Source organism: Podarcis vaucheri, assembly GCF_965113315.1.
Source record: "Podarcis vaucheri genome assembly, chromosome: 9".
NCBI classification, from domain to species: Eukaryota; Metazoa; Chordata; class Lepidosauria; order Squamata; family Lacertidae; genus Podarcis; species Podarcis vaucheri.
The window spans coordinates 78,901,614-78,928,526 of NC_138767.1; the positions used below are offsets into that span (position 1 = coordinate 78,901,614).

At 45.5% G+C, this 26,913-nt stretch overlaps 1 long non-coding RNA gene across 1 annotated transcript; it reads left to right on the forward strand.

Annotated features, from left to right (window-relative positions):
- The first annotated feature begins 12,430 nt into the window (after positions 1–12,430).
- LOC309541153 lies at positions 12,431–22,653 on the forward strand. Its single transcript, XR_014223646.1, has 3 exons — positions 12,431–12,665; positions 16,411–16,683; positions 22,304–22,653. It is a non-coding gene; the product is annotated as an uncharacterized lncRNA (long non-coding RNA).
- The last annotated feature ends 4,260 nt before the right edge of the window (positions 22,654–26,913 follow it).

The window sequence follows — 26,913 nt, forward strand, 5'->3', positions numbered from 1 at the left end:
TCGCCACACACATTAGAAGTTGTGTGCAAAAACTAGCATGTTTTTGACAAGGTCATTCCAGGTTTAGTTTACAAACGTGTTTCACTTTACCCCTTTGCTCATATCAAACATGATGCTATTTCTCCAGTGTGACATTTTATTAAAAGACCCCTGGTGACACCACACGAGGGGTTCTTATTATTATTTTGTCAATTGCTTATTATGGGGCACCCACGTCAGGCACCCTACTGCAGTTTCTGCTTGGTCTTTCCAGCTTTTCTCAGACCACAAAAAGTTCAACTTCAATAAAGTTTGTTGAAGATTTGAAGAAGAGTGCAGTCTCTGCTGGTGTTGGTGGCCCATTTATTTTTTAAAAAAATACTGGTCTTTTAGTGGGCATTAAAACACTATTCAACATTAAAAAACTGGCACAGTAGCATCTAAATGAATATCACTAATATTGAAAACAGTTAAATACATTACTTTCTCCATGGAGAAAAGAAAAGCATCACCCGCAGAAGCAGCTGGAGAGGGACAAAGGCCCATCGGTGGTGGTAGAGTTCTTCACCTCGCCAGACTTTTTAAAAACATATATTTTATTTTGCATGCAAATTGACAGAGATAGTGGTGTCTCCATTGGTTTGTGGAAGTGCACCTGGCTGATCTACTGAATCAATTTTTTAGCCGCTTTGAGGAGGGAACTGGAACTACCGTCACTACAGCATTGGCCACCAGCACATCATCAGAAACTACTACTGATAGACAACCACTTTTATTACAGACCTGTGACGTACAACGTGCCTTTCGGAGCATTAACATCAGGAAGGCAGCTGGACCGGATGGAATCATGGGACGGGCTATTAGGGACTGCGCTGCAGAATTAGCCGGCGTATTTACGGACATTTTCAACCTATCCCTGTTGCAGGGTTCTGTCCCTACCTGCCTGAAGACATCGATTATAGTGCCAGTCCCCAAGCAGTCAGTGGTGGTATCTCTCAATGATTATAGACCAATAGCCTTAACATCTGTTGTTATGAAATGTTTTGAGAGATTGGTGCTAGATTATATTAAGGCTAGTCTTCCATCCACTTTAGACCCGTTCCAGTTTGCATACAGAAGAAATAGATCTACTGATGATGCTATTTCCATCACCGTCCATACTGTATTGAGTCATCTGGAACGACAGGGAACCTACGCAAGGCTGTTGTTTGTGGACTACAGTTCTGCCTTCAATACAATTCTGCCAGACAGGTTATTTCTTAAAATGACCAACTTGGGTATACATCAGAAGATCTGTCTGTGGGTAAGGAATTTCCTGACTGATAGGCCGCAGACAGTGAGAATGGGACCTTACTATTCTTCTGTTGTTGTTTAGTCGTTTAGTCGTGTCCGACTCTTCGTGACCCCATGGACCAGAGCACGCCAGGCACTTCTGTCCTCCACTGCCTCCCGCAGTTTGATCAAACTCATGCTAGTAGCTTCAAGAACACCATCCAACCATCTCATTCTCTGTCGTCCCCTTCTCCTTGTGCCCTCCATCTTTCCCAACATCAGGGTCTTTTCCAGGGAGTCCTCTCTTCTCATGAGGTGGCCAAAGTATTGGAGCCTCAGCTTCACGATCTGTCCTTCCAGTGAGCACTCAGGGCTCATTTCCTTCAGAATGGAGAGGTTTGATCTTCTTGCAGTCCATGGGACTCTCAAGAGTCTCCTCCAGCACCATAATTCAAAAGCATCAATTCTTCGGCGATCAGCCTTCTTTATGGTCCAGCTCTCACTTCCATACATTACTACTGGGAAAACCATGGCTTTTACTATACGGACCTTTGTTGGCAAGGTGATGTCTCTGCTTTTTAAGATGTTGTCTAGGTTTGCCATCGCCTTTCTCCCAAGGAGCAGGCGTCTTTTAATTTCGTGACTGCTGTCACCATCTGCACTGATCATGGAGCCCAAGAAAGTAAAATCTCTCACTGCCTCCATTTCTTCCCCATCTATTTGCCAGGGGGTGATGGGCCCAGTGGCCATGATCTTCGTTTTTTTGATGTTGAGCTTCAGACCATATTTTGCGCTCTCCTCTTTCACCCTCATTAAAAGGTTCTTTAATTCCTCTTCACTTTCTGCCATCAAGGTTGTGTCATCTGCATATCTGAGGTTGTTGATATTTCTTCCAGCAATCTTAATTCCGGCTTGGGATTCATCCAGCCCAGCCTTTCGCATGATGAATTCTGCATATAAGTTAAATAAGCAGGGAGACAATATACAGCCTTGCCGTACTCCTTTCCCAATTTGGAACCAATCAGTTGTTCCATATCCAGTTCTAACTGTAGCTTCTTGTCCCACATAGAGATTTCGCAGGAGACAGATGAGGTGATCAGGCACTCCCATTTCTTTAAGAACTTGCCATAGTTTGCTGTGGTCAACACAGTCAAAGGCTTTTGCATAGTCAATGAAGCAGAAGTAGATGTCTTTCTGGAACTCTCTGGCTTTCTCCATAATCCAGCGACTATTCTTCTACTCTAGTATTAAGCACAGGAGCCCCGCAGGGATGCGTGCTAAGTCCCTTTCTCTATTCTCTGTACACATTTGATTGCACCCCACTGTATAAGTCCAACACAATCATCAAATTTGCGGATGATACAACAGTGGTGGGGCTCATCAGTGAGAACGATGAGACTGCTTATAGGAAAGAAGTACAGGGGTTAATTCAATGGTGTAAAGAAAATAATCTTATGCTTAACACCAAAAAAAACAAAGAACTCATAATTGACTTTAGGAGAAAGAAAAGTGTATTGTTACCATTGCACATAAATGGCGAGGAAGTGGAGAGGGTTGGTAGTTTTAAATACCTGGGCATTTATATCTCGGAGGACCTCTCATGGACTGCAAATATTAATATGGTTGTGAGGAAGGCGCAGGGGAGGCTGTATTTCCTGAGAATGCTCAGGGGACTGAATCTATCCCAGCACCTACTCCTGTCCTATTATCATAGTACCGTCGAGAGTGTCTTAACCTATAGTATATTATCGTGGTATGGGAGCAGTTCTGAAACAGATAAAAAAGCTTTACAGCGAACAATTAAAATTGCCCAGAACGTTATTGGGCTCCGACTACCAACCCTGGATGAGATCTTCACGTCTCGCATCTTGAAGAAGTCACATAATATCCTGAGAGATCCCACCCACCCTGCTCACAACTTCTTTGAACTATTGCCTTCGGGCAGAAGATATAGGACAATGAAAACACGAACCACACGCCTTCTGAATAGTTTCTATCCAAGAGCTCTGATTGCACTAAATAATGATCTCAGGGCCAGTTGCAAGGTCTAGTAAGTAGGGAGTGGAAGGAATGAGATAGGTTTTAGGTTATGTTATGCCTTTAATAGGTTATGCTATATTCTGGATTATGTTATGTTTTATAGATTATGTCTAAATAGGATGAGAGTTTGGAGATATGTGTAAATGTATATGTGTACCCGGTCTTTGGGTGGGTGTTTGATTTTCGTTGTTGTGTATACTGTGTATATACGGACAATGACAATAAATTTATCTATATCTATCTATCTATCTATCTATCTATCTATCTTAAAAAATAAAAAAAGTGGGGGGCCGCACCCAGTGGTGACATCGGGGCAGGACTGTTGGGTGATTGCTCAGGGCCCCACTCTGCTGAGTAGCCCAGTCAGGATGCTTTTTGACGTGAAGCAACCGGAACTGCACACAATAGTCCGAATGTGGATGTGTCACAGATTCATAGAATCATAGAATCATAGAGTTGGAAGAGACCACAAGGGCCTCTGCTTAAAGACCTCCAAAGTAGGAGACTCCACCACACTCCTTGGCAGCAAATTCCACTGTCAAACAGCTCTTACTGTCAGGAAGTTCTTCCTAATGTTTAGGTGGAATCTTCTTTCTTGTAGTTTGCATCCATTGCTCCGTGTCCGCTTCTCTGGAGCAGCAGAAAACTACATTTCTCCCTCCTCTATGTGACATCCTTTTATATATTTGAACATGGCTATCATATCACCCCTTAACCTCCTCTTCTCCAGGCTAAACATGCCCAGCTCCCTTAGCCGTTCCTCATAAGGCATCGTTTCCAGGCCTTTGACCATTTTGGTTGCCCTCCTCTGGACACGTTCCAGTTTGTCAGTGTCCTTCTTGAACTGTGGTGCCCAGAACTGGACACAGTACTCCAGGTGAGGTCTGACCGGAGCAGAATACAGTGGCACTATTACTTCCCTTGATCTAGATGCTATACTCCTATTGATGCAGCCCAGAATTGCATTGGCTTTTTTAGCTGCCGCGTCACACTGTTGGCTCATGTCAAGTTTGTGGTCAACCAAGACTCCTAGATCCTTTTCACATGTACTGCTCTCAAGCCAGGTGTCCCCCATCTTGTATTTGTGCCTCTCATTTTTTTTGCCCAAGTGCAATACTTTACATTTCTCCCTGTTAAAGTTCATCTTGTTTGTTTTGGCCCAGTTCTCTAATCTGTCAAGGTCGTTTTGAAGTGTGATCCTGTCCTCTGGGGTGTTAGCCACCCCTCCCAGTTTGGTGTCATCTGCAAATTTGATCAGGATGCCCTTGAGTCCATCGTCCAAGTCGTTGATAAAGATGTTGAATAAGACCGGGCCCAAGACAGAACCCTGTGGCACCCCACTAGTCATATCATGGCAGTCTTCTTTTGAATTCCTTTCCTAATGATCCCTCGCAAGGCATCTGCCTTTTTACAGCTGCTGCTGCTGCTGCTGCATCATCATCTCAACATCTTCACCGAGCCATCGACTATGACCCCAAGATCTCATTCCTGGTCTGTCACTGCCAGCCCATGTGAAATTCAGATTCTTTTGCCCTTACATGCATCACATTACACTTATTTACACTGAATTACACTGAATTTTAAAAGGGACGCGGGTGGCACTGTGGTCTAAATCACTGAGCCTAGGGCTTGCCGATCAGAATGTTGAGGGTTTGAATCCCCACGGCGGGGTGAGTTCCCATTACTCAGTCCCTGCTCCTGCCAACCTAGCAGTTTGAAAGCACATCAAAAGTGTGAGTAGATATATAGGTACCTCTGCGGGGGGGGGGGGGGGAGGGAAACGGCGTTTCTGTGCGCCAGAAGTGGCTTAGTCATGCTGGCCACATGACCCAGAAAAACTGTCTGCAGACAAACACCGGCTCCCTCGGCCAGTAAAGTGAGATAAGCGCCGCAACCCCAGAGTCATTCATGACTGGACTTAACTGTCAGGGGTCCCTTTATCTTTACCTTTTACACTGAATTTTATGGCCCGTTCATTCAGGGCTAATCCAGACTTGTGCTTCTCCCATACCTAGAAAGCATGGGTCTGGCACAGGTCCGAGCAAACGTCATTCTGGAGAAAACCCCATTCACATTTGCTCCAGTTCAGTGATAAATATAGGGTTTCCTGGGGGGAAGCAAGGACAAGTCTGGATGAGCCCTCCATAAGGAGCGGTCACCTTGGAGCTCTTTGCAATCCCTTTTTGCTTTAATCACCCTGAACAATTTAGTATCATCAACAAACCTGGCCACCTCACCACTCACCCCAAACCCTGCTGAGCTTCCGGGGAATCCTTTCTGACTCCCACATATAGAAAGACTGCCTGTAATTTTTTGGCAAGGCTGAATAATGTTTCAGGACAAACTTCTATCACTGCTGCATCCATTTTGCAAAATGTAAAAAAAAAGGGGGGGGGGAGCTCCAGAAAGCAGGAAAAAGCAACAGCAAGTAGGATTTTTTTTTTTAAAAAAAATTGTTATTTAAAAGAAATAAAAATGCATATTGTGGGTATTTACTGGCTAACACCCACTATGAAAACTAAAATTGTATGCTGGAAAATTAGGGGCTGTAATATGGTCTGTTTTCTCTATGCATATTTAAGTGTTTAAGGAATATGCATGAAAATGTGCAAATACACAGCATTTACATTGGTACCTCGAGTTAAGAACTTAATTCGTTCTGGAGGTCCGTTCTTAACCTGAAACTGTTCTTAAGCTGAAGCACCAGTTTAGCTAATGGGGCCTCCTGCTGCCGCTGCGCCACTGGAGCACGATTTCTGTTCTCATCATGAAGCAAAGTTTTTAACCCGAGGTACTATTTCTGGGTTATCAGAGATTGTAACCTGAAGAGTCTGTAACCTCGGGTTAAGAACTTAATTTGTTTTGGAGGTACCTTGGGTTACAGACGCTTCAGGTTACAGACTCCACTAACCCAGAAATAGTACCTTGGGTTAAGAACTTTGCTTCAGGATAAGAACAGAAATCGGACAGCGGTGGCGCAACGGCAGTGGGAGGCCCCAATAGCTAAAGTGGTGCTTCAGGTTAAGAACAGTTTCAGGTTAAGAACGGATCTCCAGAACGAATTAAGTTCTTAACTTGAGGTACCAATGTAAATGCTGTGTATTTGCACATTTTCATGCATATTCCTATTTTCAAACCTTATTTCAACCACATTCTATAATTCTTGTGTGTGCATGTGTGTGTGTATGTGTGTATGTGTATGCCCCTTCATATATCATAACAGTATGATAGCATCTCCAGCCTATGATTGCATTGACATTTAAAAATAGCGCAGGGGAGAGAATCTCTTTTATGCACAAATGGCAGTGTCTTATCACATACATGGCTTGGAAGATTAAAAGCCTTGGATTCAAAGTGGGTTCTTTAAAAAGAGCGCTTTTTAAAAAATGCTTATCATTCAAGGAAATAAAGAGATTTGCCTGGAAATGGACTTTTAATATTCATTTGATGCTCGAATATAGGCAATATAGGAGTGTGGGTCATGTTATTTCATTTTTTAAAAAGTTGTTTTCCAGTTTTAATGCACATTAGTCCCTTCCTTATTCTGGAACTCAAAAGTTCAATAAGCTATTCTATAAGCCTGTTTTGGAGTGGGAGGGAAACATTGGACCCTGAGAAAATAGGACTGATGTTCCCCGGCCTACAGCATTTTCTCCACATCCCAGAAACAAAGTCATCTCTCAGAGTTTATCCACATTTCCTCTTCTCCCCACTGTTTCCCCCAGGTTAGCACTTGATTGGAGCAAATGTCAATTTGGGTTTTCTCTGGATTAACATTTGTGGGAAAATGTATTAAATTTGTTTTAATTTGTGGTTGATTCAGTAAAATTTGGAAAAAATCAATAAAAACGATTTGGCAAAAAAAACCCCATTTGCTGTGATTTAGCGCTAAAGAGCAGGTTTTCGCTGGGAAAGGAGCGGGTCAAGTGAAAACTGCTCGGACCCTTTCTAGGCACAGAACAAGCGGAAGTGTAGACAAATCCTCAGCTGGGCTACTGTGGCGTTACTTCGAAAATGACCTTCAGGTCCCTTGACAGGCAGCAGCATCCTGTGAGCCCCGTCCTTTGCTGCTATGTCATGCATGAGAGATGCAGAAGAGAGACAAGAAAGGTAATGTATGTACCAGCTTGATAAATCGTGTCCTCCAAATCATGGAGAGCCATGTTGTCAGGGAACTGCCATCGGAGCCTGAGGGAGAGGGAGGGCTCCAGAGGGGTTTCGGAGAGCGTCCCGAGAGGGAGAGAAGCAGCACATCTTCTGGGGAAGGAAATCAGCGTAGTACCAGTGGAGAAGGGGGGCAGATGGGGGAATCGGGGAGGTGGCTCCAAGACTCTTCGCTGGGAACCAGTGGGGAGAGCACGGGTCCTCCGATGCCCACACCCTCCCTGTGCAGAAGGCTTCCGCGCAGGGAAGCTAGGCGGAGACTAAGCGTCAAAGAGCTTCTTTGCTGGAAGAAGTTCAAGAAACACCCACTAACGGATTCTGCCCGCGATTCAGACAGCCACAGGCGCGTGGCTGTCCAGACAGAAAGGGTTCATTCAGGCAACCAGCCAAGAGTGGCGTTGATTTACGCACAAGCAACCCCTAGAACCATTACACATGTGTTGCGGTGAGATCACCCAACTGCCTTCTTGTTGCTGGGGCGGGACTGTTTGGATGACCTCCGCACCTCATTGGTTGCCTCTTTGTTACTGGGGAAAATTTTCTGTAGGTTGGGGTTTGATTTGCAACTAAGGGGCTATTTAAGGGGCTGCACGAAGCGAAGTACTTGCTCTTTTGCATCGTGCAGCGGATCTCCCTCCCTCCCTCCTTATAATTTAAGGTTGTGTTTTTGGCCTTGCTATGCCTGTCTAGGGGTCATCTGTTTTTGGAGCAGGGGCCTGGTAGGAATTTTGCCACTTAGCTGATTGGCTGGTGCCATTTGTTGGTTTTTTTGCCTACCGTGTAGCAAATCGTCACAACTTTGTAAGGTTGGCGGTTAGGCATTGGTTCATTCTTTGGTGGAGGGGATTATGGATTGGCTATGCCTGCCCCTTATTTTTTCCCCGCTGCTGCTAGGGAATTCCATTAAAGGAATCCAGGGGCTCGATTTACTCTGTCCGGTCCCCTCTCAGGGGTAGGGCCAGGCCAGAGTTCCTGGGAGCATCTGGGGTGAACTAAGAGGTGGAAATCTGCCACGTGCCCCCCCCAGGATGTTTTCCCTTACTGACCTCTGGAGGTTCCAGTTATCAGTCCTGTTCCTGCTGGTGCAGGTTCATGCCTAAGCAACCACTCACATGCTGTAATCAATAAAGTTGTGGCCAAATTAACGCCAAAAAATCTTAAAACAAATATTCTGTGTCCTGTGTGATTTATTTTGGAGGGGGTTTGAGGATCTTCACACGCAACACCCAACTTGATGGGAAAAATATAATAAATAGGTTGCTGCCCTTTAATGGCCTTCCAAAATCTGCTGCCTCAGCCTGCCTAATAGTAAGGGCAGTTCTGCATGGGGGTTGTGTTTAGCTAAGGGTACTGAGAACTGTCAGCTTTCAGTGATAAAACTAGCACTCCCTTTGAGGGATGACGATGATTCATTTAAATTTGTGGCGTAGACCAGAATTTCTCAAACCAGGTCCAGGGTCCATCAGTGGGACTTGGACCACTTTCAGGGGGTTCCCAGTGCCATGGTCTGCCCATTGCCTCTTCACTTTTCTGCCCCCTCTTCTCCACAGCTGTGCCAGAGTCATTTGGAGGGGGCAATACCAGCACCAGGAACTCCTTGTAAGTTGTGTAAAGTTGTAGTAGAAGATGGAGAAGTTTGGAGCGGTGAGGAAGGTATCCACCCTCTGAGGGGAAGGAGCCAGAGGATAAAAAGTGGTGGTTGTTGTGGTCATCATCCATAAATAAGCATAACCAGAAGCCTTCCTCTTGGGAATATTGGAACCAGAGATTCCTAAGGAAAAAAGAAGAATATTCTTAAACACTTCAACAGCAGCGAGAGTAGTGGTCGCCAAGAAATGGAAAGGTGAAATGATACCATCCAAAGAGGAGTGGCAGGAGAAACTGTTTGAATATCTTGAATTAGCAAAAATGACTGAGACAATTAGGAGACAGCCAACCCAAAGGTATAAAAAAGAATGGGGAATTTATAAAGAATATTCAATTAAACATTGTCCGCAGGTAAAAACCTGGACATGCTTTGACTAAACTCTGCAATCTGTGAGTTAGATAAAGAATACATGAGATAAAACAAAGAAAGAAATGAAGATAAGGAATATTGAAGCAGTGATAATAAAAAGGGGGAAGGGTGGAATGAGGAGGCTGGAAGACATATGGAGAAATTAAGTACAGTAATTGTGAATTAAGAAAAATATTTTAAAAATCCAAGTCTTCTTTAGGAATTTAAGGATTTATGCATATTAGTTTATCTGGTAATCTCTTGTTTCCTTTGTATTTTATTTGGAATGTATACGGTAATTTTTACCATGTAAGAAAATCAATAAAAAGCAGATATGTGGGGAGGGGGGTCAATAAATAAGCATAGACTAGAAAAGAAGGTAATAAGTCTGAAGAGATAGTCAGTAGAGCACAAGACTCTGAATCTCAGGCTGGTGGGCTTGAGCCCCTCTGGGAAAAGGATTCCTGCATTCCAGGAGACTGGACTATAGATGACCCTCTTGGTCTCCTCCAGCGAGGAAATTCTATGATTCTAAGAGAGGAAGAAGTGAACATACAAGGACCTGGGAGACAGATGAAAGAAAGTGGCAGTGAGCGTGCAAGGAAAATGGGAGAATAAATTACTGGAGATGAGAAAAATACTTTTAAGAGGCATGTGAGGATAGGAAGGGGGAAATATTTATTTAAATTCCCTTCTCCCCTTCCGAGTTTCTGGACCAGCAGCTTCTGACTAGAATGAAGAGGCTGTCACAATACTTCCAGGGTGAATGTCTGTAGTTGGCTTGAAGAAAGATGAGCTTGGGAAGGCTTTGTAACAAGGAAAATGCTGTGGCAAATAATCAAGCAATTTCCAGAGGTCAATTGAATATCAACAGAGAAAAGGGTCAGCAACTGCCAGCAAATCTGCCTCCATCTGCCCCTGTTTTGTGCCTGGTTTGGCACCTGCACCTTCTGTGACTGGGGGGCCTGTGGCTTTCAGCCATCTCAGGTGGGTCCTGGGGGTGGAAGGTCTGAGGTACCATCTTCAGCAGCATTTATCAAAGCCCTTCTTCAAACGATAGAAAGGAAGACTAAATAGAAACTGTAACACTGAGATGAAGTAAACACATGAAGATGAAAAAGATTCCTTAAATGCATTATCTCCTGTTACCAATTACAGGGTTGAATTTTGTCTGTTTTGTTTCGCTATTGCATTCTGGAGATTAAATAAGCAAACATTTGAAAGACAATATACCCTGAAGAAGCCGCCAGCCCCAGCCAGAAGCCTCTGATAGTCTTTGCCACTCTCGTGATCCCTGAGCAAAACCTGTGTATCCGATACAGAATTCTAAGGATTTCAGGACTCTTATATGGATTTTTGATGAGACAATAACAATTTAAAAGAAATGAAGCCTTGCTATGAAGTCACACTCAATAGATTTATTAAGTAACCACATATCCTCCAACATTTCTCCAATGAAAATAGGGACATCCTATTCCATGATGATGGCGATGATGATGATGATGATGATACTCTAAGGAAAAGAAGGACCTTCTGGGATCAAATAAAAAACTGAGACAGCTTCTGTAAATTCGGGATGTCCCTGGAAAATAGGGAGACTTGGAGGGTCTGTAACCATAAAAGGCAGAATAGGGACTCAGGTGCTATTAAGTGTTCCTCATGCCTTCCTTCTGCAAAGCAAGAGAATTTTCTTATAGGTCAGCACTGAATGTCTGTGTATGGTAGAACAATGATTTTTCTAATTTAGCTTTCTTGGCATGCACTGTATGTGGGATTGAATGGAGATGTACAGCCCCCACGCACGCACAGAGCACATACCAGATCAATACTTCAATTTTAGAGAATGATTTTTTCCCCACAACAGTATCACATAATCTGCTTTGTGCCTCCCTCTTCCGCCCCATCAAATCTGTAACTTTTTTTAAGCCGCTTTGAAATCAAATAGTCATTTCTTTCTCCCCTTAGATGCAGTAATCATTTTCCAGGTGTTGCACATTACAGCTGGCATGGTTCAATATGGATGGCGTGCGGCAAATGGCAAAAGAAGTCCTCCACACTTTGTTGTTCTTCTCTGACATTTCCTGGCCAGCTCTCCAAAGAAATCCCGCAGTTTTTCTTATCTTGGAGTCTGAACCTCCGGTCAGGCCGCAGGGAGAACAAGCTTCAGGAATAAAACTACACGGAACTCCTAATTATTTTTCATACTAGTGAAAGGCCCAGCAAGTTTCCCTAGCTAGCAGGAGAAGGAGGTTTGGATCAGGCCTATTTTTCAAAGCAGAGTCCAGCCATTTCCAACCTGAACACTGTTTCCAGGCCCTGAAGAGTGTGGGATGTGGAACACATAGCAGTCAAAATAAAAAAATTCCTTCCAGTAGCACTTTAGAGACCAACTAACTTTGTTATTAGGGAAGCGGGTGGCGCTGTGGGTTAAACCACAGAGCCTAGGACTTGCTGATCAGATGGTAGGCAGTTCGAATCCCCGCGACGGGGTGAGCTCCCATTGCTCGGTCCCTGCTCCTGCCAGCCTAGCAGTTCGAAAGCACGTCAAAATGCAAGTAGATAAATAGGTACCACTCTGGCGGGAAGGTAAAGGGTGTTTCCGTGCACTGCTCTGGTTTGCCAGAAGCGGCTTAGTCATGCTGGCCCACATGACCCGGAAGCTGTACGCCAGCTCCCTCGGCCAATAAAGCGAGATGAGCACCGCAACCCCAGAGTCTTCCACAACTGGACCTAATGGTCAGGGGTCCCTTTACCTTCACCTTAAGTTTGTTATTGGTATGAGCTTTCGTGTGCATGCACACGAAAGCTCATACCAATAACAAACTTAGTTGGTCTCTAAGGTGCTACTGGAAGGAACACAGCAGTCAAGTACAACATTCCTAGAGTGGACGTGCTAGGGGATGCTTTGTACCAGCCAGGAGAAAACTTCCTCTTTCCTCCTTAGCGGGGACAGACTTCCTCTGCATGTGACTAGAGGTGGGCCTGGTCTAATCTGGCCCTCTCTCTGCCCAGGGAACAAGAGAAGGACAGGGAGCAAACCTCTCTCTCTCTCTTTCGGCTCTTCTCCATTTTGTTTTTCTATGTGTGAGGAGAAGTGACTGCCTGTTCGCAGTCACTTAGGAACAAATTCCCTTATGGGATAGTGTATACACATGTGTATATACTTTTGTAATCTCAGTCTGCCTTCAGGGATCCAACTGTGAACTGAATGAATGTGAGTAAACTACTTTTATATTGACTTTAATAGGATTGTCATGTATAGGGACAAGAAGGGATCTTACCAGGAACCCTATATTTAGAGGCTAAAACTAGCCTGCAACAAGCAAACCGCTGTGCCATTAAAAGGGAATGTTTAGACTCTGCTTAGATATAGAACTTGCTAACGCAAGTTAGGAAGGATATCATTTAACAATATGAGGAGGAGGTGAGGAATATTTCCCTTCCCCCTGTTCCCACAACCCAGGGGAAGGTGTCTTTCCTACTGCAGATGTGACTCCCATATTTTGAGGTGGAAATGCTGGAAATAGAGGTTACCGTCTGAGCTGCGCATCAGTGCAGTTGGGACTCGGTTCGTTGCTGCTGTGGGGTTTGGGGAAGAAGCAATACATGGTTTGAACACAACCTTCCTTTATTGCAACATAACTAGGCTGAAGGAAAAGCTGCCCCCAGCAGCTAGAATTGGAAGAGAACTAACAGAGCCCAATCCGACCAGAAAGCACTAATTTAAACCAATGGTTTACACAAAACCTCTCCCACGTAGGTTATAGGTTCTTTCATCCAAAGAGGGAATACTCTTTCATAATGCTATCTCTGCAGTTCACTGGCACAAGCTGCCATCCCTGGCGGCTGAATTTCTGCAGCAACTGGCAAATATTATCATTGGTTTCTTCACTGTGCTGTTCTAATGAGGAAAAGGTAAAGGACCCCTGGACGGTTAGGTCCAGTCAAAGGCGACTATGGGGTTGTGGTGATCATCTCGCTTTCAGGCCGAGGGAGCCGGGGTTTGTCCACAGACAGCTTTCCAAGTCGTGTGACCGGCAGGACTAAACTGCTTCTGGTGCAAGGAAGGGAACACTGTGATGGAAACCAGAGCACACGGAAGTGCCATTAACTTTCCCGCTGCAACGGTACCTGTTTATCTACTTGCACTGCGTGCTTTCGAACTGCTAGGTTGGCAGGAGCTGAGACAGAGCAACAGGAGCTCACCCCATCGTGGGGATTCAAACCGCCAACCTTCTGATCGGCAAGCCCAAGAGGCTCAGTGGTTTAGACCACAGTGCCACCCGCAACTGATGACTCCTCAGGTAGTGCAGCAGGAAAAGCAACTACTGGTTGCTCTAGTCTAAAGGATCCTTCTGCTGATGTCACTTTGAGAGGAACCGCACTCCAGTCAGGAAGCATGTGAACAAACTGATTTTTTTCCCCAGAATTACTATACAAGTAGCTCACAACTTATGCACATTTAACTTGCATGCAATCAGCTTTACGTGCTTGGCAAAAATAAAATACAGTGGTGCCCCGCAAGACGAATGCCTCACAAGACGGAAAACTCGCTAGACGAAAGAGTTTTCCGTTTTGGAGGTGCTTCGCAAAACGAATCTCCTATGGGCTTGCTTCGCAAGACGAAAATGTCTTGCAAGTTCCTGCGGGGGTTTTTTCCTCCCCCCTTTTTCTAAGCCGCTAAGCCGTTTCTCAGCTGATCCGATAAGCTGATAAGCCACTAAAAGCTGCTAATAGCGCTAATCCTCTAATCCGTCAATAGGCTTGCTTCGCAAGACGAAAAAACCGCTAGACGAAGAGAATCACAGAACGGATTCTTTTCGTCTTGCGAGGCGCCACTGTAAAATTTAAAAGGGGTCAGAAAGGGGTGGACGGCCAGGTAATAAGACTTGGAGTCACCTGTCTTTTAAGAGAGGCCTAAAAAACAGGGCTCCACAATGCAAGCCCTCCTTCTGAACTGCTCCAGAAGCCCATCCTTCTCTTTTCTCAGAGTAACATATAAAGACTAGCAAATGCCAAGCTGGCCCTGGGAGCCAGCATTAGCTTTTCTCAAAACTTCCTCTTATTCAGGATTTGGGGGGGCGGTTAACGTGCGAAGCAATGTGATTGCCTTAACTGCTTCTGACATCCATAAAATCTAATGCAGTATAAAGTCATTTGATCTGAATTATCAGATTATAGAGAATGCTTCTCTAATGTGATGCCACAGATGAGGTAAAGAATAATAAACCCATCCATTAATTCCCTCTGTCACCACTTAACAACTCCCACTCCCAGGCCGCGCTGCCTTAACACTGTCAATATATGCTGCTAGATTTGCCTTGCATTCTTCACTCACTAGAAACAAGCAAACAACTATAACTCTGTAGCTTGAAAATACACAGACATGCACTGCAAAAAATAAAATGTTTCAAAACAAAAATTTAAAGGGAAGACAGGCATGATGAAATGCCCTCCCATCAGACGTCAATGAGATAAATAACTACAACTTTTAGAAGACAAGGCAACCCTATATAGGGACGTTTTTAATGCTTGATGTTTTATTATGTTTTTATATCTGTTGGGAGCCACCTAGAGTGGCTGGGGCAACCCAGTCAGATGGGCAGGGTAAAAATAAATTACTATTACTGTTATTATTATGTCAAGATAGCACGATAGCACAGTTGTTCCACTGTACATACTTGCAGTTTTTTTAAAAATACATGTACTGTTTTTCACCTGGGGATGAGCTCTGAAGAACAACAATACTGTAGGTTTTTAGCAGGGTTCAGTTTTCAATTGGGTGTTTGTAAAGCAAATGTGGTAGGCCTCAAAATTAATGACCTCATGTTGCCCATGCACTCTTTGTTAAGTTGTGGGAGAACATATCAGACGACACAGTGATTCTTCAAACAGCTCTTCTTTATTCAGAGGCCAGAACAGAACTGAACTGAAGGGCTCAGTCAGCCTGCTTATACAGAGCTCCAGTACCTTGTTACTGTAACAACTTTCTAAAACTATCCAATCATTGAACGTCACTTTCGATCCTTCATTTGCATACAAACTATCCAATCACTGAACGTCACTTTTGATCCTTCATTTGCATAACTATCTACAGTATCCCCCTGCTGGCCCAAGGTGAGAACTTCAGTACATAACACCCCTCCCCACCGAGATAAGGCGTTAGTTACAATCGTAATGGTTTCCTTATATACAGCACTACACGTAATGGTTCAATTAGGCACAAAAGCATATCGATTACATTTCACATACTTCCACATACTTAGACCAACAGTGATACATGTCCAACAACATAGTCCTTTAAATAAGTTGGGTGCTTGGAAACTCTGCCAGACCGTGCCTGACATTCCGCCAACTCCACTTGCGGAGGTTCCACCCACAGCAGCAGATCCAGGGGACTTGGTTTCAACGCCACCTAGGGTCACACCACAGCCTCAGCAAGAATTGGGTGGCCCCCCAGACTTGGCTACCAGTCCCCGGTGGTCTGGCAGAGTTTCCAAGCGCCCAACTTATTTAAATGACTATGTTGTTGGACATGCAAATGTTCCAGGGTGCTTTACATACTCAGTTCAAAAGGGACACTAGCCAGGTCTCTTGAGTCTCATCACTGCCCCATATGAACTCAAAACAGGAGCTGGAACTCACTAACTTTTCAAGGATCTTTCAGGGAAGCTTGTTGGCCATTAGCTGTTTTTGTTGGGGGTTGAAGAACTTTTTCCAAATTCAAGGATCCTCAGAATTCCCTGGAGAGCTCCTCATTGCGTAAACCACATCATTCGTCCAGAAGTGAGCTTGAAAACCCTGGTACGGAGAACAAAATGGGTACTAAGAAATCAGAATGCAGAAGTTGGCCACGCCTGGTTTAGGGGAGTTGACCAGAAACCTGGCAGCCCCATTCCTCTTTAATTTTCTATGCCTCTATGAATTTTATGGCAGCTGTTTCTTTTCTACTGTTTCAGAAGTGTTTGTTAGCAGTGTCATGAAAAAGAACATCAGCACTTCACATGGACGCAAACTGGAAAAGACCAGCAGGAAGTTCTGCACAGCTACCCCAGGACTCAAAGGCAGGTTCCACCTCTAGGTGTGAGTGGTGAGCAGAGAAGAAACCCTTCAGTTTTCATGCTGTGACAGGAACTAGCACAGGAAACCCTCAACAGGTATGCAGTCTGCAGCTAACAGACACCAACGGAGAATTAAGCAACTAATTAGTAGCTATATTGTGGAAAATCTAGGTATGCAAGGTTGTTCTTCCCTTTTCATTTCTTGATCCAAAGCTGTCAGGTGGTAATAATAAAGGCTCCTATTCTGAGACAGTTCGCTCCTTTGTTTTTTTAAGCCAAAGAGGCTGCAACTTTTCTCCCACACCCCCAAATTTTTATGGTGCCAGTCTTTTCATCTTCTCTCAACAGCTACACTCAGCAGGACTGGGCTAATTATTTTCTTCCCACTGTCTGTACAAATCTCTTCTTTTTTTATTGTCAGCATGCTGATGGTCCAGATCAGAGATTTAACTTTGTAGTGGGCTCCAAAAATCTTCTCACAGGCATGTCTCACAGCTTGGAAAACGTCGGCAAAATTCATACCCCCAAAGGTGGTCTAGAGGCCTGATCTTAAATAAAGTAAAGTAAAATGGACAGTAAATAAGGAACTGAGTTAGCTCTGAATATTGGAGTCACTGGAAGGGCTTCTTGTTCTGATATCAGTGCAGGAAGCAGGGAATCCAAGTTAGATTCCACTTTCTGCAAGGATTTGAAGACTGAATTTCTATTTCCTTCAAGCTCAGCCCTCTTTCATTCCTAGCACTTGACTTCTTGCTAGCATAAATAAAATTGCAGCCAATGTCTCTCTCAATACACAAAGCTTTTGTGTACTTAATTAGACCATGACACTGATACCAAGAACTATGTAGTTCTGTGTACACCTACATACTGCAACCAACACACTAACCCAGTTTGGAAAGCTCTGAGCTAGGCTTTAGAAGAGAACACGCCCAAGAGGGCAGTGGGCTTTGCTCTGCAGCAAAAGCAGCCCTACTTTTCAGCTACAGACTCAACGCCAGTTAGCTAGTGTTAATGGCCTAGTAATCTTCTGTGCACATCTCCTTTAAAGAGTTGGCCATAGTAAGAGGGCTACTTTTTGAAACCAAATGCAAATACCGGTACATCAGTAACACCAGTTTTGAACAGATTGCCTGAGGTGTCTCTGATTCACAGTAGAGAGAGAAATACTCCAATACCAAGTCACAAAAAGCAAAACTTGGGGTTTTTTTGTGAGTGTGCACACTTTATTTGAAATATTTATTTTTGTGCACTTTTTTGTCCAACAGCCTATCTCTTAAGGGTGGGAAATTATTTCCAAAGAAGCATCTTTGGATTGGTTAAGTTTCAAATGAAAACAATCCATGAGGAGAAGCAGTTTTGGGAGCATCAGGAAGATTAAAGCAGAAGGCTAAGAAATATCCAAGTCCTAATGCTTTGCACTAATGGGATCATTAATGTTACCACTTTGGTTTACTACCTTAAAATGATTTTATCTCTATGAGATGTGACACTGCTGTCAGGCATACAGCAGCTTCCTGTAATTGGATACATATGAAAGCATCAAGAGCAGAACTAATCCAGCTCATGGTTCTGCTCTGGCAAAAAATAAAAATAATCCTTTTGATATCTGATTTTTTAAAATGGCTTTGGGCCATTTTGGAGGGAATAAACAAATGCAGAAAAGAGCTGGAATGATAAAAATTTATTTGTTGTTGTAATTCTTTTTCATTTTTACCACCACTAAGTGCATACCCTCAGTCTCAGAAAAGCACAGATTAGTTGCCCAGTAACATACTTCTTAGTTGCCCAGTAACTTCTTCCTGGTTGCCCAGGGACGCGGATGGCACTGTGGGTTAAACCACAGAGCCTAGGACTTGCCGATCAGAAGGTCAGCGGTTCGAATCCCCGCAATGGGGTGAGCTCCCGTTGCTCGGTCCCTGCTCCTGCCCACCTAGCAGTTCGAAAGCACGTCAAGTCCAAGTAGATAAATAGGTACTGCTCCAGCGGGAAGGTAAACGGCGTTTCCATGCGCTGCTCTGTTTTGCCAGAAGCAGCTTGGTCCTGCTGGCCACATGACCCGGAAGCTGTACGCCGGCTCCCTTGGCCAATAAAGTCAGATGAGCGCCGCAACCCCAGAGTCGGTCACGACTGAACCTAATGGTCAGGGGTCCCTTTACCTTTACTTTAACATACTTCTTATATTAAAGAGTTGTCCTCAGAATCAGAGCAATTGTTTTTTCTCAATACAAATGTGAGGGTTATTGAGCCTCCTCTACCTTTCTTGGCCTGTGTAAGCTAAGCATAGAACCATAGAACCATAGAGTTGGAAGAGACCTTGAGGGTCATCATCCAACCTCTGCTTAAAAACCCCCAATGAATGAGAGTCCATCATCTTCTAATGGAGTCCCATTCCACTGTGAAATAGCTTTTACCATCAGAAAGTACCAACCAATATTTAGTCAGAATCTCCTTTCTTGTAACTTGAAGCCATTGATTCAGGTCCTCCCCTTCCGAGCAGGATAAAAAAAGAAGCTTGTTCCGTCTTCTATGTGACAGCCCTTCCGATATTTGAGGGTGTCTATTATGTCGCCTCTTTTCCTGGCTAAACTTACCCAACTCCCACAGCCGTTCCTCATATGGCTTGGTTTACACACCCTTGAGAGGGGTAGGCAAACTACGCCTTCTCAATCCAGCCCACAGACGGTCCGGGAATCAGCATGTTTTTACTTTAGTAGAATGTGTCCTTTTATTTAAAATGCATCTCTGGGTCATTAGTGAGACGTGCCTGGTGTTTTTACATGAGTAAAATGTGTGCTTTTATTTAAAATGCATTTCTGGGTTATTTGTGAGGCATAGGAATTTGTTCATTCCCCCCCCCCAAAAAAAATATAGTCTAGCCCAGTGTTTCCCAACCACTGTTCCGCGGCACACTAGTGTGTCGCGAGATGTTGCCTGGTGTGCCGCGGGAAAAATTAAAAAATTCGAAAGATTTTTTTTTTAGTCAAAATTTCGATTGGGGCGCCGTCACTAGATGACCCCTGGGGTTCCCTCCCTCCCGCTCTGCGCCTCCCTCCTCCTCCTCCTCCGGGGAGGCCCTTCCTGGCTCTCGGCCAAGGCTTGGCGGCTGCCACTCACTCACTCGCTCACCCACCCGTCCCTCCATCCCTGCACCCGGCCTCTCCCCCTCCGTCCCTGGCGCGGGGGCTGCCGGGATCCGTAGTCCCCTCGCCCTTGGGCTCCGCGCCCGCGCGGGGTGCGCTAACTACGTTTCCCAGCGTGGCCTGGCGGGCCGGGCGTTTTGTTTGAAGCGCTCTTCTCCCGGCCATGGAATTAGCGCGGCGGCGGCCGGGCGGGCAGGGGCTCTTCCGCGCAGACCCCGTGCAGCCTGCCTGCGCCCCCGCGGAGATCGGGCGGCAGGATGGAGCCCGGGGATCCCCGCGGAGGCGGAGCGGCGGAGGCGGAGGCTGCCCCCCAGGTAGGGCTGCGTCGGGGGGGGGGATATTTTTGCAATGCTGCATCCGCGCCGGAGGGGACGCATCGGACTGCGGGGAGACCCCTTGGCGGGCGTGCAAGGCAATGCATGCATGCAGGCGTTGCATGGAGTGCAGTGCAGTGCAATGGCAACGCTGCGCCCTGCATGCATGCATGCAACTTCCACCGGCGCTCCGGACTTGGCAGGTGAGGGGGGTCCCCAGTGGGCGGCAGAGAGAGCCGGGGGGGCGAAGGGGAGCCGGGGGGGAGCAGCGCTGCTCCCCGAGCTGAGCCTGGGGGGAAATTTCGGCGTCGTTGCGCCGGGTGTTGGAAGCGGAGGCTGGTGGGGGCCCCTCACCTGCAAAACCTGGTCGCCTCTCATATATTTCGTGCATTGCATTCATCGTCCGCTTTCTCCTCCAAGGAGCTCCCGGGGGCGCGCGTGGTTCTCCCCGTGTTATCCTCGCAACAACAGCCCTGCGAGGTGGGTCAGGTGAGTGGCCCAAGGGAGCACCCAGGGATTGTCCTGGCCAGGTGGGGTGATTTGAACCCTGCTCTCTGCCCGGTCTTCGTCCTCATTTAGCCCCCACATGTGCATGACTGTGCATGACTGAGGTTTTCCCCCCTCGTCTTGGCTATGGTGTGAGTCTGTGCTGTTAATTAATGGGGTTCTGCCTTCGGAGAAGATGAGCCAGCCCTCAAGGAGGTGATTATGTAATTTGCTAGCAATTCATGTCCCTCCCGGCGTGACGCTGCGCGCTGACGTCACGGGGCTGTAATGGTGGTGTGCCTCGAGATTTTTTTCATGAAACAAGTGTGCCTTTGCCAAAAAAGGTTGGGAAACACTGGTCTAGCCCACCACATGGTTTGAGGGACGGTGGACCAGCCCCCTGCTGAAAAAGTTTGCTGACCCCTGCCCTTGAGCATCTTTGTTGCCCTCTTCTGTACATGTTCCAGCTTGTCAATGTCCTTTTTAAATTGGGGTACCTAGAACTGGACACAGGACTCAACGTGAGTTTTGACCAAGCCAGAATAAAGGTAAAGGGACCCCTGACCATTAGGTCCAGTCGCGGATGACTCTGGGGTTGCGGCACTCATCTCGCTTTACTGGCCAAGGGAGCCGGCGTACAGCTTCCGGGTCATGTGGCCAGCATGACTAATCCACTTCTGATGAACCAGAGCAGCACACGGAAACACCGTTTACCTTCCCGCCGGAGTGGTACCTATTTATCTACTTACACTTTGATGTGCTTTCGAACTGCTAGGTGAGCAGGAGCAGGGACCGAGCAACGGGAGCTCACCCCGTTGTGGGGGTTCGAACTGCCAATCTTCTGATCGGCAAGTCCTGGGCTCTGTGGTTTAACCCACAGCGCCACCCGCAGAATAGAGCAGCATTATTCCTTCCCTTGATCTGGCCATTAGACATCTGTTGATGCAGCCTAGAATAGCATTAGCTCTTTTTCTTTTTGCTACTACATCCCACTGTGGACTCATGTAAAGCTTGTGGTCCACCCAGACCCCTGGACGCTTTTCCAATATACTACAGGCAAGCCAGGTGTCCCCCGTCTTATATTTGTGCTGCTGGTTCTTCCTGCCTAAGTGTAGAACCTTACATTTGTCCCTACTGAAATCCATTTTGTTACTTTGGGCCCAGTTCTCCAATCTGGAATCCCAGCTCTGTCTTCTGTGGCATTGGCTACCCCTCCCAGTTTGGTGTCATCTGCAAATTAGATGAGCACCCCCTCGATTCTTTCAAATGCTCAGGAAATGATGGGAAACAGTGGGCAAATATGCTATAGATCAGGGGTGGCTTCCAGACATGGTTGGGCTGCAACTCTCACCATCCTTGATTATTGGCCACTCTGACAGAGATTGACCTTGAGGGCCACAGATTAGCCACCCCTGCTGTAGATCTGTGGCCTGAGTCCATCCACCTGTGACTAATCCCTTACTCTCCAGTGATGTTACAACTCCCTGCTGCCCGGGAAGGGTGTTAGTTCCCCTAGAGCAGGAAGGAATAAGTTTAATGTGCAGCATATGTTGTAGTCTGGTGGCAGGGGGGAAATCAACAGTCCCCTTTACAAAACAAAATCAGTGACTCTAATGAGCTTGGGATGAGGCTGATCTCTCTCTGCGCGTTTCTGTTTGCCTTGCTTTCTCTAAGAGGGATTACAGGATCACATCTGACCATGCAATGTATAAACTGCAATTTTCAAAAAAGAGGAATTCATGGAAATTAATTTCTCATCTGAGGATGCTGAGTGTAGAGAATAGCAATTGCAGAGTACTGATTGCAAACATTATCTCTTCTGTCTTGATTTTCCTTGTTCTCCCCCCACAGCCTTCAATCAACATGACTGAATAGAAACCTCAGTGTTCAGTATCACAAGACATGAACTGGCACTTAGTCAACAATGCCTTGTGTTCTGTCAGCAGGCTTCATGCCTGGTTCTCATATTACCTTCTCTTTCTGCATCAATATGTATGATGATTAGCAGTAAAATAACAAAGTGCTTCCTTCTCATCATGATTCTCTCCTCTTTTTGAACCCCTGCTGTGGATTTACATTTTTGTTGTGTGGGTAATTTTGTCACCTGAGCTTAGTTTTGTAAATGGAGCACATTTTAAATGCACAAAATGCTAAGAACCTGGTCGTTTCTTAGCATGGCAAGATCTATAAGGCAAGGTCAGCTTACCATCTCCTGTGGCAGGTTTTAGATACCATTAAGAGCAAAAGGGACAAAGGAATCTGGTCCACTGTTTTGCTCTTGTGCAGCTCATTTCAAATTGGCTTCCCCAGGAGAGCTTCATGATAGCTTGTGCGCCATGTTAATTAGTGAGAGGAAGATGCAATGCAGATGGATTGATTGATTTTGCCTTGCATTGTTTTTAGTTGATAATGCCAAAAGACAGACCGGCCAGACAGACCTCTGATATCAATAGGAATCCCCCCCCCCTTGAGGTTTGGAGGGGTGGTTTTCATCAGAACAACGGCATGGGAGGATTGTATTCTGCTGAAGTCCTGATTCTGGATAGGTTATAAATTAGCTCTGGCAGCTGTCTGGAATTTGAAAAAGATACGTGTGATGATAAATCACGTGTTTAATGGCACATATCATTTGGCCCTTGAATAGCTGGAAGTGGGATTAAACTGAAGTATTTTTGTTGCTAGGTTGGGCCCTGGCAGTGAGAATAAAAGGTAAAGGGACCCCTGACTGTTAGGTCCAGTCGTGGCCGACTCTGGGGTTGCGGCGCTCATCTCATTTTATCGGCCAAGGGAGCCGATGTACAGCTTCCGGGTCATGTGGCCAGCATGACTAAGCCGCTTCTGGCGAAACCAGAGCAGCGCATGGAAACACCATTTACCTTCCCGTCGGAGCGGTACCTATGTATCTACTTGCACTGCATGCTTTCAAACTGCTAGGTTGGCAGGAGCAGGGACCGAGCAACGGGAGCTCACACTGTTGCGGGGATTCGAAGTGTCAACTTTCTGATCGGCAAGCCCTAGGCTCTGTGGTTTAACCCACGTCCCAGTGAGAATATATTATCCTTAAATGGATTATAGAGTATCTACGTGATCCCAAAGAGAACCAAGGAATTACAAGCCAGTTACACTAACATCTACTTGGTGGTAAAGCAATATTAAAGGTTTATTATGAATGAGGTCTTTCACCAGAGGTTGGGTGGCATCTGTCTTGAATCCTTTAGTTGAGATGCCTGCATTGCAGGGGCTGGACTAGATGACTACTGGGGTCCCTTCCAACTCGACCATTCTATGATTCTATAAGTCTAAGCCTTGCTCTGCCTCGCCAGACTTTTGGAATTGACTGTGTCAACAAGTGGAGATAGGGGTGAATCAGTGTGTATTATATACTGGGGCTTCTGAAAGGTTTGGGGCAAGGGCTGTCACCAAGGTCTCCTGAGTAAGTGTCTAGGATAAAAGGACAAGCCCTCTCATGAATTAGTACTGGTTAAACAACAAGGAGCAGAAAGTAAGATTAAGAGGACTTTTTTCTCAAGTGAGGAGGAGTATGCATAGCTGTTCATTAAAAACAACCACAACCACGCTGTAGGATTTGGTCGTGATGCCTATGAATAAATTTTCCTTGTGCTGATGACCCATTTCTGTCAGTAATAAATTTGTCGGAAAGAATATAAGCAAAAGGTTAGCTTTGCCTGTGTGAAGGGGACTGACAATGACCTCCCTGCTGCTGGTGATGTGAGATTTAAAGTAGCATTATATATAATGGTTTATATAATCATGCTGACCTCTGTAGAATGGTGAAACGCAATTATCAAAATAAAAGCATTAAACTATTATCATTTTTCATAAGAATGTAGAATTGGATTTCCACTACAAGGTTAGATTGCTTCGTTTTAAAAGGTTATACTAATTCATGAAAGATAGATCTGTCAAAAGCTACAATTTCTTCTAATAGTGAATCTGACTGATAAGAGTGCCAGTTTGGCACCAAAAAATGGACACCCCAAAAGACAGTTAGATGTTCCTCCATACTCAAGGAACTCCCTAGATGTTTAGAAGTATGCAACTTTGTAAAGTAAAAGAACATAATGTCTGAAAACCAGAAGAACCTTTGAGTTTCCAGGAGTTTATGAAATGTTGAGGTGTTAGCTGAGAAAAAGAACCCTGGGGTGCGTGGCAGAAATGAGAATGAGCTTGCTCAGACCCCTTGCTTTTGGAAACTTTGATATCTCTGTGGTAGTTTTTGTTATGCGAGTGGTGCCACCGTACCCTCCAACATGTCCCAGTGCAAAACCAGGCCACATGTCTTCTGGAGCGCGCTCCTGTGTGAGTCATGTGACCCACGCAAGCGCATGGCATCCAAAAACACATGTTTTGGGATGCTGCGATCTCATTTGGTAGGATCCATTCCTTTAAGGATCCTTAAGCCATTTTAGGCTTTACAAGTAGCCATCTCCTCAAATGTTGCTCAGAAATGAACCAGGAGTCAGTGCAGCTGGTACAGCCATAATGGTATAATACACTCCAAGCAACAGCCTCATTGGTGCATTCTGTAATTGCTGTACCAGCCTAGCAGTTTGCTTTATAGCTCAGCTACCATATGGTTGCTTGTTTTATTCCAAAATGTCTACAAACAAGCATATCTGCACAATTCTTTCCCCCTCATTGCCTCCCCTTCACCTTGAAATTCCAGTTGCACCTATAATAACCGCTCAATCAAACTTCAACGTAGTGTGAGAAAGCCTGATTGAAATGTTGCAAGCAGGATCCAGCACAATTTCATAAATTATTAGAACAGCAAATGAAAGTATTGGTACAGTCTACTAATCTATTATTGTGTGGTAAATCTGGACTGCGGCATTTGTGAAAGGCATGTCAATGACTCCTAAGTAAGGAATGCCCTATTTGTGTACAGTTTTTAAGGAAGTTTACGTGGAGTGTTTCATGCTGTCTTCAAGGTTATAGCTGTTCTTTTCAGAGACCTGCTGTAAGAATTGACTGATGTATCACTCAGAGCAGGACCTGCCTGCAGCTGTGCAAGTATGGCAGGGACCGGGACCCTGGGTGGACAGGCAGCATTGGAAACATCTGCTGCCCCAGCTAGGCATGCACCAGTTTCTGGGGCAGCTCTGTAAAGACTCCCTGCTCTGGGGTCGGGGCCACCCCTGGCAGGACCAAGGGAGCTGTCCAATTGGGGGCAGCACTTTGGGGTGGAGCAAGGGCATGGGCCAGCCCCCATCGTGCGGGACAAGTGGAAGTGTGAACGAGCCTTTAGTCCACTAGTTTGTGCAAGCAATTACAATACAGTTGCTCGCAGTTATTTTCAATTCATTCAGTTCTTTGGATGCAATGCAATTTGTGGCATCAGATCAATCAATGTGTTGTATCCCGAATACTAGTTGAATTTAATTGCCTTTGGAATCAATTGGTGGTATTCAACTAATTTTTACACAGAGTAAAGGTAAAGGGACCCCTGACCGTTGGGTCCAGTTGTGACCAACTCTGGGGTTGCAGCGCTCATCTCGCTTTATTGGCCGAGGGAGCCGGCGTACAGCTTCTGGGTCATGTGGCCAGCATGACTAAGCCGCTTCTGGCGAACCAGAGCAGCGCATGGAAACGCCGTTTACCTTCCTGCCGGAGTGGTACCTATTTATCTACTTGCACTTTGACGTGCTTTTGAACTGCTAGGTTGGCAGGAGCAGGGACCGAGCAACAGGAGCTCACCCCATCGCGGGGATTCAAACCACTGTCCTTCTGATCGGCAAGCCCAAGGCTCTGTGGTTTAACCCACAGCGCCACCGGCATCCCTTTTACACAGAGTAGACCCATTTAAATTAATCAACAGGAAAGTTAGGTCCATTCATTTCAATGGGTCTGCTCTGAGTAAAAATTTGTTGAATACCTTCCAATGAGACATTACAAACCTGCCCCATTGATTTCACTAGGACCTAAGTTCAACTAATTTGGTCTAAATCCAACTAATTTATTTTTTTACTTCCAGTTGAAGTAAGTCATGATTTAAACCCATAGAAACCCATGAAGCAAGTTAAGTCTCAGATAACTTACCCATTCATTGAAAGCAATCTGTTTTTAGCAGAGGTGGATTTAGGGCAGTGCGACCAGTTCCCCCATACTGGGCACTGAGCCTAGTGGGTGCCATAGGCTGGCGCAAATATTGAGGCAGCAGAAGGCAAAAGGCAGAGGGGTGCCAAATTTTGGGTTCGCACAGAGTGCCGCTGAAATTTGAAAGACCCAGGTCTGCCCCTGGTTTTAGTCATGATTAACTTTAGCTTAATTGGGCCACTGTGTTTAAGACGGAGCCCACAGCAGGGGCAGCCTGAGACATTTGGGCACCTGAGGCAAATCACAAACTGGCATCCAGCCCTCTGGCCAGGGAACAAACGTGAGTGAAGATCCACATCAGGAACAAGAGGGGAACAAACATCTCCATCGAGAACAAGGGCGAG